Source organism: Rattus norvegicus, chromosome 9 (genome assembly GCF_036323735.1).
Source record: "Rattus norvegicus strain BN/NHsdMcwi chromosome 9, GRCr8, whole genome shotgun sequence".
Lineage (NCBI taxonomy): Eukaryota > Metazoa > Chordata > Mammalia > Rodentia > Muridae > Rattus > Rattus norvegicus.
Window position 1 is genome coordinate 19,450,147 of NC_086027.1, and position 18,936 is coordinate 19,469,082.

Here is an 18,936-nt window from a genome sequence, read left to right on the forward strand (position 1 = left end):
TGCATGTATATGTGTGGGTGTGCACATGGCATGGTGCATGTATATGTGTGGGTGTGCACATGGCATGGAGCATGGGTATGTGTGGGCATGTACATGTCAAGATGCATGTATATGTGTGGGTGTGCACATGCCATAGTGCATGTGTATGTGTGGGTGTGCACATGCTATGGTGAATGGGTATGTGTGGGTGTGCACATGGCATGGTGCATGCATATGTGTGGGTGTGCATATGCCAAGATGCATGTATATGTGTGGGTGTGCACATGGCATGGTGCATGTATATGTGTGGGCATGTACATGCCAAGATGCATGTATATGTGTGGGTGTGCACATGCCATAGTGCATGTGTATGTGTGGGTGTGCACATGCCAAGGAGCATGGGTATGTGTGGGGTGCATATGGCATGGTGCATATGTAAAAGATAGAAAGCAATGTGTGAAAGTCAGTTCTTTTTCTTCCCATATGTGCTCCAGGCATTAGTAACAGGTGCCTATCCACTGGGTCATCTCACCGGCCCCCTTTTCTCTCTTGGCCACCTCACGCTGCCCCATCATGGTAAATCCCCGTAACTGTAGATAGTAATAAATCTTTCTATCCTAAAATTGTTCGTGTCAGGCACATTGGCACCACAGGAAAAGTGTAATTAACACAAGAGGATGGCAGGCAGACAGGCTCTAGCAGGCTTCCTTTCAGTATGTAGGGTTTCCAGACCCCCTGACCCAAATTCTGCTTGCCTGTGCATATGCACCTTGTAAAGGACCTGCACTGCCTCCTCTGGCTTGTCACCAAACAGAGACCATCAGGCTGAAACATTGCCCTGCATAGATTCCCATTCTATTCTGCCTTTCACCCACTTTCACTCTTTCTGTCCTAAAAATGTGCCTCAAAATACATTAGCAGGCAAGCTCTTGGTTATGTGCCCTGGGTTCTAGGAGGCACAGCTTGGGTGAAGGAAGCAGGGCACCACGGACATGACTCTAAACGTAGACCTAGTTTGTAGCCCATACCTTCTCTCTGTCTCCTCTCCTCCATGAATTGAACAACCTTTTCTTCCCTACATCTTCCTACCACCATGATGGTCAGCTTCACAAATGGGCCCAGAATTAATGGAGCCATAAATAATAGGTTAAAATCTAAGCATGAGTCACAATAGATTTATTTTAATTTAAGCCATCCTCTCCAGTATTTTGGTCACAGCAATACAAAATTAACTAATAAAGTTAGATTGAAATGCTGACTCATCTGAGAGAAAAGAACCAAAATGCAGGTATCCAGATGTCAGGTAGAATTCTCAGAGGACTCCCAAGCTTCCTACTCTACAGACAGTCCTTATTCTCTTGCATGTAATGGATGGGGACAGATGACTATAATGAGCCAACACTCCTGTGACTGAGTTGAATTACATGGACTAAGCTACCAGTGGAGGTCCCTCACCAACCGACAACTAAGTCAAAACAGATGGCACCTGGTGGGCCTGACCTTAGCAGAAGACCTTGCAAGGCCTCGGCCTGTCCCCTGGCTAGACAGATAGCAAGTACAAGAGGAATGTCTCCTGTTGATGGTGAAGAGGGATTATGGGTGGTCTCAAAAAGTAAGGAATTATGGGTAGTCTCAAGGAGTAAGGGATTATGGGTAGTCTCGAGAAGTAAGGGATTGTGGGTAGTCTCGAGAAGTAAGGGATTATGGGTAGTCTCGAGAAGTAAGGGATTATGGGTAGTCTCAAGGAGTTAAGAGGGCTCCAGCAAGAAGAGAAAGCACCTGAGCTTTAGCACCAAGGAACTAAAACCCCAGGGCACTGTGGGGGAAATCAGAACTGGGTATTTTCTGGTCAAGCTTCTAAATGAGAATCATGCTTCAGCCACAAGGCCCTGACACACCAGAGGCTTGGCCACCACTCTGAGGTAATAAATCTGCCCTCATGTGTTAAGTCTGTGGTCCTTTGTTATGCCGAGGTAAAATTCCAACAGAGAGCTTCAGCAGTAGCACGGATTCATTTTCAGACTAAAAGGAAGAGGCTGCTACCTGCCAGGAAGTCACAGGTGGCTTATAGGACCGGAGCCATAGGGAAACTTAGAACCAGGTGAAACTGGTTCCTCCATGGGAACTGGCCTCACTCTGGTGCTGTTCTGAGGACTTCCAACTGCTGAAAATCTTGTCTCTTGTGCTCCACGTGTGGTGAGGGCCACAGGACAGCCGTGATAATGACAGGATGTCACAAGTATCCCTTTGTGTTTGGGTCTCTTTACAGTTATCAAAGCTGATTCATTTGTTGGCTTCTTTAATTCTCCCGGATCCCTAAGGGAATTGTTAATATTTTCACAACGAAACAAAATGAAAACAGATCGTTGAGTGTTCTCTACGGCTACATAGTTATTAAAGGCTGTTGGAGAACCAGTCCTAAGGCTCCTGGCTCTCTCCAGAGAGAAGCAGAGGAGAGAAAGAGAAAAACAAAAACCAACCAACCAAACAGAAAAACAATAGCTGTCTTCCTTGTGTCCTTTGGAGTGTCCCCGGCAGGATCAAGTGTTGGGTACCAGGCCTTAGGTTGTGGTGCTGTTCTGAAGACTGTTAAGCCTGTAGGAGCCGAGATGGAGGTGGTCCTAGAGAGAGAGCAGGTCTTCGAAAGCTATACTTACACCCTTGGCGTCTCCTCCCCCTCTCTGCTTCCAGTCAGCCACCTCATGATCCAACTACCTGCATTGGATGGAGTCTCCCAAGTTTGGCTTCCCTACCGTGAGGGGTTCAAATCCTCCTGAATGATGATTCACAATAAACCTCCTTTTAAAGGCTGTTAGGTACTTTGGTCACAGTGATGCAAAAGTTTCACACAGTCACAAGAGGATGCCTCAGAGGAGCTGGACTCACAGAGTAATTCTGGCATCAAGGAGAATGGCTTCCTAGCAAACCCCGTTTGAGCTGAGCTCAACCAGGAACAGGCGAACCATGCAGCTCTCTGAATCCTTTCTGAGGGAAGGATGGAGCTGTTACCCAAAGCCTCCACCGTAAGTCGTCCCTAGGGTACTCCCTCCTATGCCTTTGTCCTTCTCTTCCTCTTCCTCTGCCTCCTCCTCTTCCTTCTCCCCTACTGACACCTACCTGTTCATGCCTGCCGCTTCACCCCCAGTCTTTGCTCACTGAGTGACGACACCATGCAGAGTTATGAATGGACAGTAGCAGTTTCATATTCCTGTCACCAAACCAGCAGAGTACATTTCCTCACAGTTCCAATGCAAAGGAGGCATCCTAATTATGCAGTGTGGATCTGAGCCTTTAAAATCTACATAGGTGAGCTGTCTGCTCCAGAAAACAGCCCAGCATTCCACAGGGAGGTTCCGCATCTAGGATTAGCCCCTTTCTCCTCAAAATAACTATCAAGCCAGCCACACGCGTAAATGCTGGATGTTACTCCCCCTCGGAAGCGAGTAGTTTCTTTGTCTTACGGAGGGCCTCAGATGGAAAGGGTCATCAGAAAAGCCTAAGGTTTCTACAGATTTTGTGAAACACCTGTGCTAGACACTTCTGGAATCCACCAGTCACCAGCTCTCCTTCCTTCTCCACAATGCTTCCAGACCTCTTGCAGACTTCATGGCTGCCTGTGAGGATATTCATCATGGTCACCTTGTAAAGTCCAGGCTCTCTCCTGTCCCACCACAATTGCCAAGAGGAACATAAGTTCTAGGAGTTGCAGCCATGGGTGAAGGCAGCCATCCATCCTGAGCCTGGGTTTTTGATGACCACATAGAGTGTGGTAGCCCCTTTCAGGGTCACTTACATAGCTGAGGTGTTTTTATTGCACCAAATATTAAGATCAAAGGCTGATGAGTTCTTGCTATTATGGAACTTTGCTTATTAAAAAACTTCATATTAACTTATTTTGCTGGTGGCTGAGTGAGTTCACTTGCAAAAGTTAGGGGACAATTTGGGGGAGTCAGATTTCTCCCTTCACCATATAGGTCACAGGGATTGAACTCAGGTCATCAAGCTTGGCAGCAAGCCCCTATATTGGCTAAGCCATCTCACTGACCCCAAATTCATCACTGAAGTTCATCCCTCCTTTCACTGCACTGAGCCTGTCTCCCCTTCATCCTAGTGTGGACATACAGGAAGCACTAGAGTAGAGAGAACAGCTTTGTCAGTTTTTGGGTGTGAATGCCATCGAGTTAGGTGGGGGTGGTGGGCGGGCTGGTTGACTTACCCCAGTGAAGAAGACCTCACTGCAAGGCATTCACCCTATTCACAGCCAGCGATGGCTTGCACTAGGAGGGGCATGGAGAACTGAACTGTGGATCTTCTCATTGTAGAGTCCCTACACAGGAGCAGCAAAAACTTAAGACCCTGGAAAACGGCAGCAGCCTGCCTTAGTGTTTATTCCAGAACTCTCCACAGCCGTGTGTACACACTGGGCTTTTGCTCTCAGCTACCAAGGTGGGTTGATGTGCAGAACAACCTTCGGCCAACAGTCGTGTTCTCCAAAGGTAACGGAAGCAGCGGGGCAAGTGTTTACAGTCTCTGTAGCCTCTGCTTCGGAGAAAGCTCTGATGACCAGCTTCTCTTTCCAGTTCCTGTGCGTGGGATGGCAGGCGCGGGAACCAGCAACCCAGCTCCAAGTATGTAGATAAGTGCAGTGCCCATGGGTACAGCTGAACCGGGACCTGGCACTGTGTGACTCTGTGGAGCTCAATGAGTAACTTACAGGACTTGGCTCTCTGCTTTGGCAACTTTCCAGGAATTGGACACATGTCCTCAAGCTTGGGGACAAGCCCCTTTACCCACTGAGCCCCAAACATTGACACTTGCTGCCTCACACATGGTGGGTGAAGAATCACCACGAGGGCTTGCACGCCTGGAAAGGGGAGTTTAAGTGGGCACATGAAACGTTCAACTTCAGTCTTCTGTTAGGAACTGTTCTCGTCTGGTTTGTAAGTCATCTCAAGTCACTTTCCTGCAGTGATGCAGTCAGAAGGTCTCAAACGGTGACACCCCTGGTGGCTCTATCTTGGGACTGTGTTGCCTAGACAGTGAAAGTGGACCTCCGGGATGGGTCTCGGAAGCTGTTCGGCCCCTCTGATTCCCATCTAAATCAGCCTCCTGGTCAGCAATGGAGCCTTACACCCCAGCTGACACATCAGGACTTGCTCCAGCTGTCACACCATCCCCACAGGATGGACCCCGAACCCCTGAAACCATCAGATAAAATATCTGAGATTTTATCACAGCGGTGAGAAACAATGATCGTGCAGCTAACAACCAATACAGAGGACATTTAGACCAGAGAACCATAGCCACGAGCCAACATTTATAACTGCTGCATAACGCTGCCTGCACGCAGCAGAGGAATGAATGGGAGACCAGGCGTTCAAAGCCTAATTGTGGGCTAGCATGTGAAGTCTCCTCAAAGAGGCTCCTTTGCTTAAGCTCCCACCGATAGCAAGGCTAAGCGTTGAGCCACTCAGCTGAGAAGTATTTCTGTCAATTAAGTCAAACATCTGGTTAATGTGGCGTTAAAATCAGTCACCAGGGGCTGGCCACCGCCCCAGGCCTCCTCCCCAAGCCCCAGTAATGGAGGAGATACCTTCTTATTCCCAGGCCCTGATTTGCATACCCTTCTCTGATTGGTGGGTGAGTCTAGCCTTGTCCCCAGGCCCTCCGGTGAGCCCGGGAAAAGCCAATCTGTGGGCTCTGAATTGTCTGTCGGAATGACAGCTGGATGGATTCCCAAACCGGGTGGCAGGTTCCTCAAAAGCACAAATTGCCATAATAAATGCTGATTGTCCCAATTACCTCTAATTGTCTAGCTCTGTAGCAGGAGCATTACCAGAGACGAGGTCTGCATGGGAGAGGGTCTATTTGGCAGATAACCCCATCCAGGGAGCTTCGGTGGCAGAGGAAGTGAGTGAGCTGGCCCACAGAACGTCCCTCTGATAGAAAGGGCCCTGCAGTAGATCAACCAGAAAGATGAGGGGGCTTCATAAGCCCCAGCTGCGGAGGGACAGCGTCCACACTGACATCTTCATGTGACAGTCGTTAAACGCTCTTGTTAAAACTGGCCATGTGCTAAAGAGATAAGGGCCGAGAATAAATGTCTGGTCTCCATCCTTGTAGCCAGTTGGGTCTGTGGGAAAGCTAGGGGAGAGGGATGGCTGCTGACTGAGAGAATGAACGGATTGTTTTCATTGTAATGTAGCATTTACTTCATCTATTCATTGCATCAACTAGCCGAACTTTCCAGTAGGAGGCGCTGCATGCGAAGCCCCTTAAAACACAGAAATGTAGACATTCCAAACATAAAAACTCATACATATTGTGTGTGTGTGTGTGTGTGTGTGTGTGTGTGTGTGTGTGTGTGTGTGTTATTCATTTATTCCTGTGGTAAATAATTCCTAAAACCTGTATCACATGCCAGGCGGTGTTGAAGACTCCCAAATGCATCTGTGAATAAAATAGGCCACTAACCATACAAAACTGGAGCCTCCTGACTACAGTAAGAGAAAGTTCAGCAACACTATCTCAGAAGGCAGAGGTGCTAAAGGGATAGACGGACAGAGGACAGGGTGCTGAGAGGATGGCTTGGCGGTAAAGAGTACTGGTTACTCTTGCAGAGGACCCAACTTTGGCTCCCCACCCCCAAGTCAGACGTCTCACAACTGCCTATGGCTCCAATTCTGGGGGTCCAATGACTTCTGGACTCCATGAAGCAAACGCATGCATGGCATATACGTGTACACACACACACACACACACACACACACACACACAAAAGTAATGAAAATTAATCTTACTGGTGGACATGAGTAAGATCTGAGGATGAAAGAAAGCCAGAGCTTTACCTGTCGTAGCAAGGATATTGGAGGCACCCCTCCAAAAACAAAACACCGCCCCGAAGGAACTAGGAAAACGTAGATAGAGTACAGACACAGTCTTTAGCCCTGCAGAATTGTGTTAGCGGAGGTCTCGTCTGTAGGTATGCAGGTTACTTTTCAATAGCTTGGGTAAGAACACAAGTCTGGCTGAGACTTCTTAATTCTGTTACAGTATTGATTACGGCAGAAAAAATGCAAAGTGTGCGATTTATGCATGCCTTGGTGAAATTAAAACCTCACCATTTATTGAAAGAGCAGTAATTACTCTAACGAACTCAGGGCGCCCTGAGTAAAATCAAGGAGTGGCACTCTCACTGGCTGTTGGAGAGAGAAACAGGAGCTGAGAGGAAGAATCTGAAAAGAGCTAGCCTGTGTTCCCACGCTAACTCCCGCTTGGCCCCAGGGGCCAAGTGCAGAGTTGTGGAAGTGTGGGAGGGTGGTAGACAGGACTGGGACGGTTTCGAACAAACTGATGCTGGCCACCCATGCTGTCTTGCAGGGCTGCAGGGTCCCTCTCGGCTTTGCCTGCAGATGCATCCTAACCAATGGCTGGAGTGCGGACGAGATGGTTGAGCTGCACCATCCTGGACCCTAGTGAGTTTACAAATAGCAGGACCTGTCCGGTTGGGCAATAAGAGAGAAAGCTATGGATTCCTCTGGGTTTTTATTTAAGATGAAAATAAGCTTCTATTTTCCAACTAAGGCCTTCTGTCTCTTCTACCACCTTTCCTCGTAACTAATATGATGACGCTGAATTCGGAACTAGAGGTGGCTTTGGGGTACAGGGAGATGTCTCTATTATCTGCCAGCAGAATTCGTGTGTGGAAGCAGCCATTTCTTTCCTGAACCAGTGCAATGCTCTCGTGACGATGTCTTTCGCATCTACTTCTTGCTGCTTCAAACCCATGGTTTACACTGTAGACGGAGACACTAGTTACCAGGGTGGATGTGAATACACATCTTCCTGGCTCAAACCTTCAGTGGCTCTCGTGGGATGTAGAGCGGTTTGTGCGTCTTCCTGGGGGTACCAGTGCCCCATGACTACGTCCCTACCTGGCTCTCCAGGAGAACGTCTACTATTCCCTGTCACGCAAGACAGCGCACTCCACCCGATCCTCCTGACTGCTCTGTAATCTCTTACCCAGGTGTCTCTGCTGGTACCCTTCTTTCCACCCAGTCCATGTTTGCTGCAGGAACACTTCCCAGATGTTGATAGCAATATGAGATATTTGGGATAAACAAGGAAGAAAAGGTTATGGTATACTAGTAATGCATTGCTGCATCAATTTGACAAGAGGCCCATTGTGGGCGGTGTTACACCTGGGCAGGTGGTCCTGAGATGTATAAGAAGGCAAGCAGGGCGCTAAAGAACAAGCCTGTGAGCAGCAGTCCTCCACAAACTGCACTAGTTTCTGCCTCCCGTTCTTACGTTCTGGTGCTGGCTTTTCTGGATGATGTGGACTACGATTTTCCTGTCACAATTTCTTTTAGTCATGGTGTTTTATCGCAGCAACAGAAACCCCAATTAAGACAATGATCTTCGGCGCTGACTCTTGTTCCCCTCACGGGATGCGTCATCTCCTCTGATCCAACTCCATTACTGCTCCACAGTTCTCACACCAAGACCTTTCGTGATACTTGATCACAGCACAATGTTATCCCCAGGAATCTATCTCCTCTATAAAGCTGAGAGGCCGTCGTGGTGAGAACTGGCCTCTCCTAGTATGATGGAAGACTTCTTCCTTAGCATCAGCACCTTCTGATCGGATGGAGAAGACCAGCCATGGACACTCAACTCCAACCTTCAACAGATCTCCAAACCCTAATGAAGAGGACACTTCTGGTTTCTTTGGAAAATCAGTTATGCCACATGATGCTTTGCTGGAGCACACGGGTGAAAGAATGTTTTGCTATAGCATGCACATGTCTAGAAGGAATATAAATATGACCTCACAGACAGTGGGAACTCAAGCATTGGTTGGCTTTGCTCTGCCTCCCTATTCTTTTGCTGAGGACGTGCATGTATTGGTTTGCCTTACATTGCTTTGCTGAGCTTTGCTGTGCTGACATCATAGGGAGAAACTGGCCAAGCAATTTCGCGTGAGGTTCCTGTGGCTTCTTGCTCTCTCGGCAGAGGATTCAGGCTGGCTGGTGAACCTCCCAGTTTCTTCTGGATTGAACTGCCCTGATTCCTGGGTGCTGTCTGGACTACAGCTGCTGATTCGTGTTTGTGAACTGGACTGAGAAGAATGAAGATTGGAATCACCCCCAAAGAACTATTTCTAAACAAGTCTACTTCCCCCGTGTCCTAATAACCGTTCTTTTCCACCACCTCTGGTGGGGGATGGGCTAGAGGGTAGGTTGTTGAGTAGGCTTTAAAAAATGTATGCTTTCACCCTACCATGGAAAACTCCACTGCGAGGGAGTTGTACACACTCAATACCTGTTACAAGTCAGCGAAGCATGCATTTGGCAATGGCATAGGCTAACATGGGCACACCATTGAATAGTTCTCCATCTTGCAAGACCCTCATAAGTCTACCAGCCCAGGTTGGAAGCTCCTTGTCACCCTCAAATGCCCTTCTGTTATAAGTTCTGTTTAAGAAAACACTCCGTGCTGGGCAGAGGGACTCAGGTCAATGTATGACTCTGTCTCTATGCACCAAGAATTCCCAGTTCTTTTCCAGAAACAGACAGCACCAAGTTATTATTCCCTACAGTCCTTCCTTTTTGCCCCAATCCTGGGGAGGCCCTGTCAAGCCCTCTCAGATGCTCCTGGATGGTCAGGTTTCACTAGGCTACGTCTGAGACCTGCAGCTAGCTCAACAGGGTCCTTGGGAAGAACAACAAATACTCTTAAAGGCTAACACAAAATTAAAACACAGCCTCAGTTCACAGTTACTCAGTGAGCCGCATGCCCTGTTGTCTCCTCTACAGGACAGACACCCTCACAGAGAGGCACCAGCAGGTTTTGTGTGATTGCCAACAGGTGCCCTGTATGCACAGAGACTGCATCCTTGAGCCTATCCAAGTCTACAGGAAGCAGGAAGACTACGGTGAGAGCACTAAGACCTTACCCTTCCCTTCTCTCTTCCTGGCCCTCCTCCGTCTGTGCCCCACCACTCCAGCTTCTCTCTGTCTCACCTTTGGCTCCTTCTGTTGGTCAAAACAGCCTGTCAATTCCATCAACCCAGGACTACATTGGACAGAGTTTTGCAAAACTGAGAACATGCAGATTTAGTCACTCAGTGCAAGAACAAAACGCTTCCTGTTTTGAATGTCTCAAATCTCTGCGGGCAGGGTCTGTGTCTGAAGACCCGAGCTGAAAGCTACAAATGTTCCACAGCAGAAATGGGAGACCTAGGGGGTACAGGAAGCAAAGTGACCCCTGTGGTCACTTGTAGCCTCAAAGTAAGGAACCAGGGAGATGTGGCTTTGTTTGTAAGTGCCTTCTATACAGTCATGGGAACCTGAGTTCAGTCCCCAGAGCCAATGTGACATGGTGGTTGTTGTGCCCCATCCTAATGCCATCGCTAGGGAGTCAGAACTGGTGTATGCCTGGGTTCAGCGGCCAGCCAGCCTAGTTGATGAGGCTAGTGAGAAACCTCATGTCAAAAACCAGGTAGGAGCTGGGAAGTCGCTCAGTTGGTAAAGTATTTACAACACCAAGGGACTGAGTTCAGGTCCCCAGAACTCCTGTAAAAGCTGAGTTTAGCTTCGTGTACCTAGAAGAATGTCATTGTGGGGTAGAGAAAGATGGATGCTGGGGATGCAGGCCAGACTAGCATCAAGGTCAATGGCAGGCACCATCTTAAGGGGATAAGGTGGAGAACTATGGAGCAGAACACCCCTTTAGTTTACATTCCAAAGTTCCCGTGTGTGTGTGTGTATGTGTGTGTGTGTGTGCCCATGTGCTTGTGCGTGCGCACAACACATGCATGTATGCAAGTACACACACGGGTGGACAGTACTTGAGGAATGACTCTGCATACACACACACACACACACACACACACACACACCCAACATGTGGACAGTCCTTGAGAAATGACCCTGCACACACACACACACACACACACACACACACACACACACACACACACACAATGGTCTTTGGAAATCTCCTGTCCTATATCTGTTGTGCACCCACACTGCTGCCTCAGAAGGACCATCCTTCCCTCTCCTGATGTGTAGGTCACAAACCTGAGCGTCAATTGACACACTATTCTCAACTCTTCTTCCCCTCACAGTTCCCCTGCAGGAGGCTGCCATCCCCACCTCCAGGCACCTTGGCAGGCTGACAGGTCTGAACTGTGTCTCTCTCACAGTTCATTTTCAACGTCTCCAAGCGTGCCGTGAATGTGGCTCTCTTTGGCGTAGACTCTCCTACCTCTCCCAGCCCTGGCGTTCACACCCTTCATTCACTCCGTGCTCCCAGTCAGTGGCTCTTTCTGCACCTGTTTCTCTGCCTGTTATGGAAGTGATCCTTCCAGAGTGACATGCTGGGACAGGGGGCCAATCAGAGACACGCAGCGCCCATCTGTTCACCCTTGCCCCTGGAGTCCAGCTGCCTGCCCACCTTCCCTCCCCTCCCCTTAGAAGTTAACCTTCTGTGCCCCAGCCAGGCTCAGGCCCACTCTCCACTAAGAAATGGCCAGCCGCGGTGCTGATAAACTGACAAGCGTCTCAGCCCCGTGCTGAGGCCAGATGGTCCTCAAAGCATCTCAGAATCACTTATGCTTCCTCCTGGCTTAGATGTCCTGTGTCCCCAGGAAGCGCCTACAAGGGAGGAGCATGTGTCAGACATCAAAGACACGGAGCCCTGTTTCAACTCCAGCCCAGCCACCTGAGCCATGACAAGGCACACCTGTCCCTCGTGAGGCGACCACAGCAGTCAGTGCTCCCAGAATACCAGGCTCAGCTCTCAGGGCATCTTCCACATGAATCCACGTGTGTGTGTGTGTGTGGGTGTGTGTGCGTGTGTGTGTGTGTGCGTGTGTGTGTATGTATATGTGTGTTTGTGTGTATGTGCATATGTGCGTGTGTGTGTATGTGTACATGTGTATGTATGTATATGTGTGTTTGTGTGTATGTGCATATGTGTGTATGTGTGTGTGTGTCTGTGTGTGTATGTGTTTGTGTGTATGTGCATATGTGTGTATGTATGTGTGTCTGTGTGTATGTGTTTGTGTGTATGTGCATATGTGTGTATGTGTGTGTGTCTGTGTGTGTATGTGTTTGTGTGTATGTGCATATGTGTGTATGTGTGTGTGTGTCTGTGTGTGTATGTGTGTGTGTGTGTATGTAGTATATGCGTGTATGTGCATGTGTGTGTATGTGTTTGTGTGTATGTGCATATGTGTGTATGTGTGTGTGTGTCTGTGTGTGTCTGTGTGTGTATGTGTGTGTGTATGTAGTATATGCGTGTATGTGCATGTGTGTGTATGTGTTTGTGTGTATGTGCATATGTGTGTATGTGTGTGTGTGTCTGTGTGTGTATGTGTTTGTGTGTATGTGTATATGTGTGTGTATGTATATGTGTGTTTGTGTGTATGTGCATATGTGTGTATGTGTGTGTATGTGTGTATGTGTGTCTCTGTGTGTGTATGTGTTTGTGTGTATGTAGTATATGCGTGTATGTGCATGTGTGTGTATGTATATGTGTGTATGTGCATATGTGTGTGTGTGTGTGTGTGTGTGTCTGTGTGTGTTCATGCACATGCGCACATGCATGCGTCTTTACAGGTACATGCACCATGGTGGGTGTGTGGAAGTCCCCTTCCACCTTGTTTGAGACAGAGCCCTTTGGTTCACCCAGGCTTGCTGTCCCACATGCTCCCGAGGATTCTCCTGTCTTCATTTCCCATCCTGCCATGGGCACACTAGGATCCGAGACCCTCCAGTCCAGGTCTTCTCTGAGTCATCTCCCTAGCCCCAGAGAAACATCTTTCCCCATGGCTCTGGACACCAAAGTATGAGACCCAGGGGTCACTCCCACTGTTGGCTTTAGCTGAGACTCATACCTTGCCCCTTCTGGCTTCAAATGACTCCTCTAAATTTTTGGTATTTCTCTGATCTCTGCCTCCACCTTCACGCAGCTTTTTTTGCTATGGAGCCCAGACTAAGCTTGACCTCTCCTCGTCCTCCTGCAGAGTGCTGGAGTTACATGTGTGCTCTACCATTCCAGCTTCTTGATCTCTATATGTGTCTGTGTGTACACACGAGGTATGTAGGTACACTTGCATTCAGGTGCATGGACATATGCATGTGTGTAGAGACTAAGGACAGCCTTAGGTGTCATTCCTCAGGAGATATGCACCATAATTTTTGTTGAAATAGGATCTCTCCTTGGCCTGGAGGTTGGCTGGCCAACAAGCCCAGGGATTCTCCTGTGTCTGTCTCCCTAGCCCAGAATTACTACTGTGCTCATTTTTAAAATGTGGGCTCCGGGGACTGAAGTTAAAGACTGGCCTACCTTCCTAGTCCTAGCTCTCCTTCTTAGAAGGCCAGAATCAGGGAACAATCCAGTATGATGTCACCTCCAGGTCCTTATTCTAAGGCTGTGCTGTGAGAGTACAGGTGACCTTCACTTAAAGGTCACAACTTCCTATTTCTTTGAGAGGAACGCAATTCTGGGAGCCCTTCCCCATGACCTTCCAGGTATCTGAGAAAGAGGGGAAATGTCCCACTTCAGCTGTCCTCTACAACATGTCATGTTCTGAGGGGACAGCCATGGTACATCCTGACCACAGACAAGAAGATTGTAGAAGTCACTGCAGCCCCTGAGGGGCTGGGCAGAGCTGGGCGGGGGAGGGGGGGATAATGCTTTTTCACTGGTCACTTACAGCTGGGCCCCAGCATTAGGCCAGCTGGTGCATGCCCAGGCTTAACTGGTGCCCAACTGAGAGATGTCACTGGACCTTAGAGTGCTGTCGGGGAACCTGTGTAATCTGGAGGCAAAGTGAGGAAGCCTGGAAGCCAAGTGGAGAAGGAAGGAGTTTGGGAGCTTGCTGGGGTAGGGATGAGGGAGGAGGTTCCATTAAACACCGGGACCTTGCACAGAACACATACTCACTGGCATGATGCTACCACTGTGTGCAGGAGGGGCTGGAGACAGGCACAGAGGGTAGGGCCTCAGGCACAGGAGTAGGTGCACACACAGAAATCTCTTTCATGTTGAGATCACAGAGGCTCCCTTCATCCCTAGAAACAGGAGAACCTACTTGCTCTTTCTCCTTCAGAAAGGTGTACTGGGAGGAACAAGAAGTGGGATGGGGGGGGGGCAGGACCTTATCTTTCTGAAGACCTAAGTCCTGAGATGGGTCCTATCTTTGCAGCAGCTCCCTAATCTTCCCGGAAGGTCTCACTTCCCCCAGGCTCAAGGCTGTTGCAGCTTGCTCTGTAATTCCAGTGTTGTCTTACCCAATTCGCTCTGGGGTCACCAGTGCCTGGAGTGTGCAGCCTTAGAGATGGGTTTATTACTTCCAGGTCCCCAGAAGGGCAAGCTGATCATCAAAGAGGGTTCACAATGGCTCAGGGGCACATAGCTAATTAAAGCTGGGGCTTGGAGGGACAGCCAGGAAAGCACCTTCTTAGTCATGGGTTCGGTTTTTAAAACACCACTGTGAGTTCACAGGGCCCCAGGCACTTGCCCCCCTCTGGCTCCTTTCTCTATAAAAACGTATTAAAAATGATATTTTATAATTTCATTTGTAGAAGGGTAAATACAATCCAGGCTTGACTGAAACACAAATGTTTTCTTCAACCGTGAGAGATCTGGGCACTCTAGGAGCCCTGTAAATGCTAGCTTACTTAGAGGGAATGGCTCAGAGACCACTGTCCGTTTTAACCCAGGCAAACTTGTATACATCCTTCACAGCCTCAGCTTAAAACTCCCAGGGCTTCCAGAGAAGGCCTTTTGTCCATCTCTCCGTGGTATGCCCACCTTCTACACCTTGCCTTGGGCATCCGTGCACTTAGCTATTTCCCCCCACACCCTAGCAGAAGCCAGCTCATATCAGCCAGGGCCTCAGGGACTCAGAGCTGTCTACCCAATCCTGTCACTGTCTAGGAAGCCAATGATGAACAGCTTTTTCTTTCCTACCCTGGTTGGACCCCTAGGGATGGCTCAGCCACGATAGGAAATGGCCCAGACGCTGCTTCCCTGTATCTCTTCTGCCTTCTTCGTTAATTAAAATCATGCATGCTGTTTGATTGTGGGGACGGATTGACGGCCAGGGCCAGCAGCCCTCGACTGCTGCTGCACATTATGTCTGTGGAATTCCAGTGCTTGGCTGGAGCATGGAGTCAAGTCAGCTCCGTGGACGGGGCTTGTGTTCTCCCGGTACTTTCTCAAAGGCTCTTTGAAGAAGTCTGATAATCAGAAGGGCGACGTGTTTTCTAATTAAAAGTGGCTCCTTTTCTGTCCCCCTACAGCTTTGTTTTGGCTTCTTTCCCTGAGTCAAGGGACCTCCTGGGAGGCTGGCTAAGAAGAGGCTCACAGGCTCTTAGAACTGATGGCAATCTCTGAGGACAATGTGACCTGGCTGCCTGCCTCCAGCAAGGTTATCTCTGTGCTTCGGTTTCTGGAAGCCCAGAGATGTTAGGTGTGCCACACAAGGTCACACAGCCAGACGAAGATGTTGCTGTACTCTGTGGTAGGCTGGGGCAGACAGCCTGTCACTGGAGCCAAATAAATCTTGGTGATGATGGGAAGTGTTTTCCCAGCATCCTCTCATTTTCCCATGTAGGGCTGTTGAATTAGCCCTGCCTCTCTCAATAATAAGGCCCTTGTATGGACAACTACCAGACGGGAGCTTGTAGCCTCATGCCACTCAGGGCAGCCCACTCTGCTCAGGACAGCCCTCTCTGCAACCTGTACTCTCTGCTCCTGTCTCCTGTTTCTTAGCAGCCATAGCTAGCCATAGCCGTGACTCACTGAACCTCTCTTCCTTTGGGATGCATTTCCATATTGTCCACAGGTTGCTGTGGGACATCCTCAGGTGAACTCCTCCCTGTAGGAGTTAGCATTTGGGGCTGGTGAGTAAAGTCACAAAGAGAAGCCAGTGTGTGGAGTCCAAAGGCCCGGTGCACAGTCCTGTAGGGACCGGCCAGAGACTCCAGCCTCAGCAGCTGCACAGAGTATCATGTGCGCATAGGCCACAAATATTCCTTCCTCTGACACAACCCCCAGGATAAGGTTGGAGCCATGCTGTGTTGACCCCTTCTAGAGTTGTCAGAACAATTTTAGGACCTGAAATTATGACAGTATTCATTGTGCCACACGGCCACCCTGGTTCAGAGGAGTGTCTACTTACTCTGAAGTCCATACAGTCATTTATATCTCACCACAACTTAAGGAGTCAAGCCATCGCTACCTGTTTTACAAGGAGGAGCAGAGAGGTTGAGCCACTTGTCCATGATCACACAGCTGGGAAACATCAGAGAGGAATAATCCACTCATTCAAGTTACACAGTGAGCCAACTTGCTGGCCCACCCTAGTTCTTTTTAAAGGAACCAGTCATTATGGTAGCTTTATAGTGGATCACACAGTAGGTGTTCAAAAACACACTACGGGTGTTAGACTGAATCTAAGACTGTGACTCACCCCCACCTTCCCCTACCCCTAGGAGGGTTCAACTCCCAAAGCTGACATGAGAAAGGGGTGCCAGGTTTCACCCAGCTGATCTGTAGCAGCTACAAGGTACAAGATCTTCGGGTCAAGATCCATGGAGCACTAATTCCAACTCTGACCTGGCCACACCATTTTCTTCCTTAGTCCTCAGTACTTCTCTCTGGAAAATGGGGAGTTCATGAAGTGACTTCTAATATCTAGAATCCTGAGCATCTCACTCCTGACTCTCTCTTTCTCCATACTTGCCTGTTTGCAGAGTCCTGAGGGGACTTCCCGATGAGTCGGGCAGAGTCCTGAGGGGACTTCCGGGTGAGTAGGGTAGTGTCCTGAGGGAACTTCCCGGTGAGTGGAGCCTAAACCCAATTTTGGATTTCCACAGCCATTTGGAGGAAGACCCTGGATTTCCGAGGAAAAGATGAGTCTCAGAGCATGGACCAAAGCCAGCGAGGAGGGGAGGATCCTTTGGCTCTCTAGTTCTCACATACTGATCACCTTGGAGGCTGTGGGCTATAACAGGGCCACACCCTCATGGAGCATGCAATTCCTTCCCCCTCCTGCATGGGAAGCCTGCCAGCCCCAAGAATCCATGCTGCGGCAGAACCCGATTTGGCATACAATTTGACTTTTATTTTAGAGGCTGTTTCTAGGAAAATTTCAAGGACTCCTGAGACCTGATAATCTGGATATGGGCATAGCACCGCCACCCCTAGCCCCGCCCCTGCGCAGCCTTTGTACAAGGCAGGGGCTGAAAGTCAACATTGATTTAGTGCTTGCTGTATTATATGCCTGGCCTGAGAACTCTTTTAGTCGTTATCCACAGCCCTACCCTGTCAGCAGCAGTACTTTTTTGGTTTTTGATAGAGGCTAAAAGGATGAGGCCTAATGATACAAGGAACGAGTGGTCAGAAATCAGCCCAGGATCCATCTAGGACCATAGTTTACAGTTATGCGATGCTCGGGGTTTGAATCCCAATTCCTTAACCTGCTTGCTGAGTGACCTTGGATGAGTTCCTTGACTTCTCTGGGCCTCCCTTCCTTCCCTAGGACTGAGAAGCCTCCTCTGCAGAGCTCTGATGAGGAATTATCAATAACACAGGCGCTACGTGGGGCCCGCCAGCCAGGGCAGAAACACTCTGGGAGTTACTGTTTGTGACAGAGAGGCCTATCAGACTGCTGACTGGGCACTTAGCTGTAAAATCCAATTACTCCGAAATTCTCAGTAACTAAGACAGAGCCTAAAATAATATCCCCACGGACGTTTTCAAAGCTTTGGGATGAGGGTACCCATCAGTGCACACACATCCCACCCTGGGGACAGAGACCAAAACCCCTTAGCTATTCATCTGTCTGCTTTCTTGTCAGGGAGAAAAGGCACCTTCAAGGAACAGAGGCCCAGGGATTCTGGTATGCAGCACTCACAGAGGCAGGCAGAGCTTGGGAGGAACTATCTCCTCCCATCTACCAGGCTCCTCAGTGAGGAGACCTCACGACCTGTTGCAGGTGCCTAGTCAGAGAGGTACCTCTATGCCTGTAGGTGAAGGGCGAGAGTGGCATCTAAGTTCCATCTAAAGCCCCCAAAGCCTGTGATTGATCCCTGCTGCACCGCAGATCATGCCTGAAGCACCAGCCTAGCCATGGGAAGGCTGGGTACTAGGATTCTCCCCCAATCACTGGGCAGTTGAGGCATGAGGGCGCTACCCAGCTTGTCCAAGCTTGAGGCTTATGGATAGAGACAGGGACATTTTTAGATGGGATGGAAGTCTTGGGCCTGAAAAGTTTTGCTGTGGGGGTATTTGGCAAGACCTGCCTAGAAGCAGGCCTGGATGACCCAGCTTCTCAAAGCAGGTTCCGGAAGGCACTGTGTGGGTAGACCAGCATCAGGAGAGGGAGTGGGACCTGGGGGCTACACGGCACAGTCATCACCAGCCTTGCAGATTGATCCATATTGTTGTCTCTGTGGGGTCCACCATCCCTGCCTGCGTAGCCTCCTCCAGCACTCCAAGGCCCCCACTTCTCTTCCCGGTGAAGAGCGTAAAGATAGAAAATAAAATCATCAAACTTGTCCTTTTCCCTTTTCAAAGATGTCCCTGCTCTGCAGTTGCCATGGTGACACCTGCCAGCTTTTCTGAATTCAGAACTCGAAGCCCTCCAGTGGCCTTAGCAGCCTGCCCCCACTTCCTTCTCCTGCCCACCTTCCACTTAGCTCAGGCCCCACCCACTCCAGTCTGTCCCCATCCAACTCCACCCCTTTTAGGCCTCACCGGAACTCCTTCCCGGCCCAGGTCCCACCCACCACTCTCCACGCCCCTTGTATGCTCCACCTACCCCAGCTCCGTTTGCTAGCCTGTTCCTGTCAATCAAAACTCCACACCCTCCCCTGCAGTGTTCGTGCCAGTTCCACCCCAAACAAGGCCTCATCCAGCCCACTTCCACCCTTGGCC

The 18,936-nt window shown here is 49.4% G+C and overlaps 1 protein-coding gene and 1 long non-coding RNA gene across 5 annotated transcripts in view; one reads left to right on the forward strand and one right to left on the reverse strand.

The window, feature by feature from the left end:
• The window catches only part of Lrfn2 (leucine rich repeat and fibronectin type III domain containing 2), a 168,751-nt gene that overhangs the window by 55,048 nt on the left and 94,767 nt on the right, over window positions 1-18,936 (reverse strand). The window lies entirely within an intron of this gene.
• LOC134480337 (uncharacterized) lies at window positions 1,682-18,842 on the forward strand. 3 transcript variants are annotated; one of them, XR_010054708.1, is made up of 4 exons: window positions 1,682-3,002; window positions 4,302-7,454; window positions 9,798-9,916; window positions 14,982-15,284. It is a non-coding gene; the product is annotated as an uncharacterized LOC134480337 (long non-coding RNA). The 3 variants fall into 3 exon arrangements; XR_010054707.1 differs by lacking the exon at window positions 14,982-15,284 and adding an exon at window positions 16,875-18,842 and having other exon boundaries at window positions 1,682-7,454; XR_010054706.1 differs by having other exon boundaries at window positions 1,682-7,454.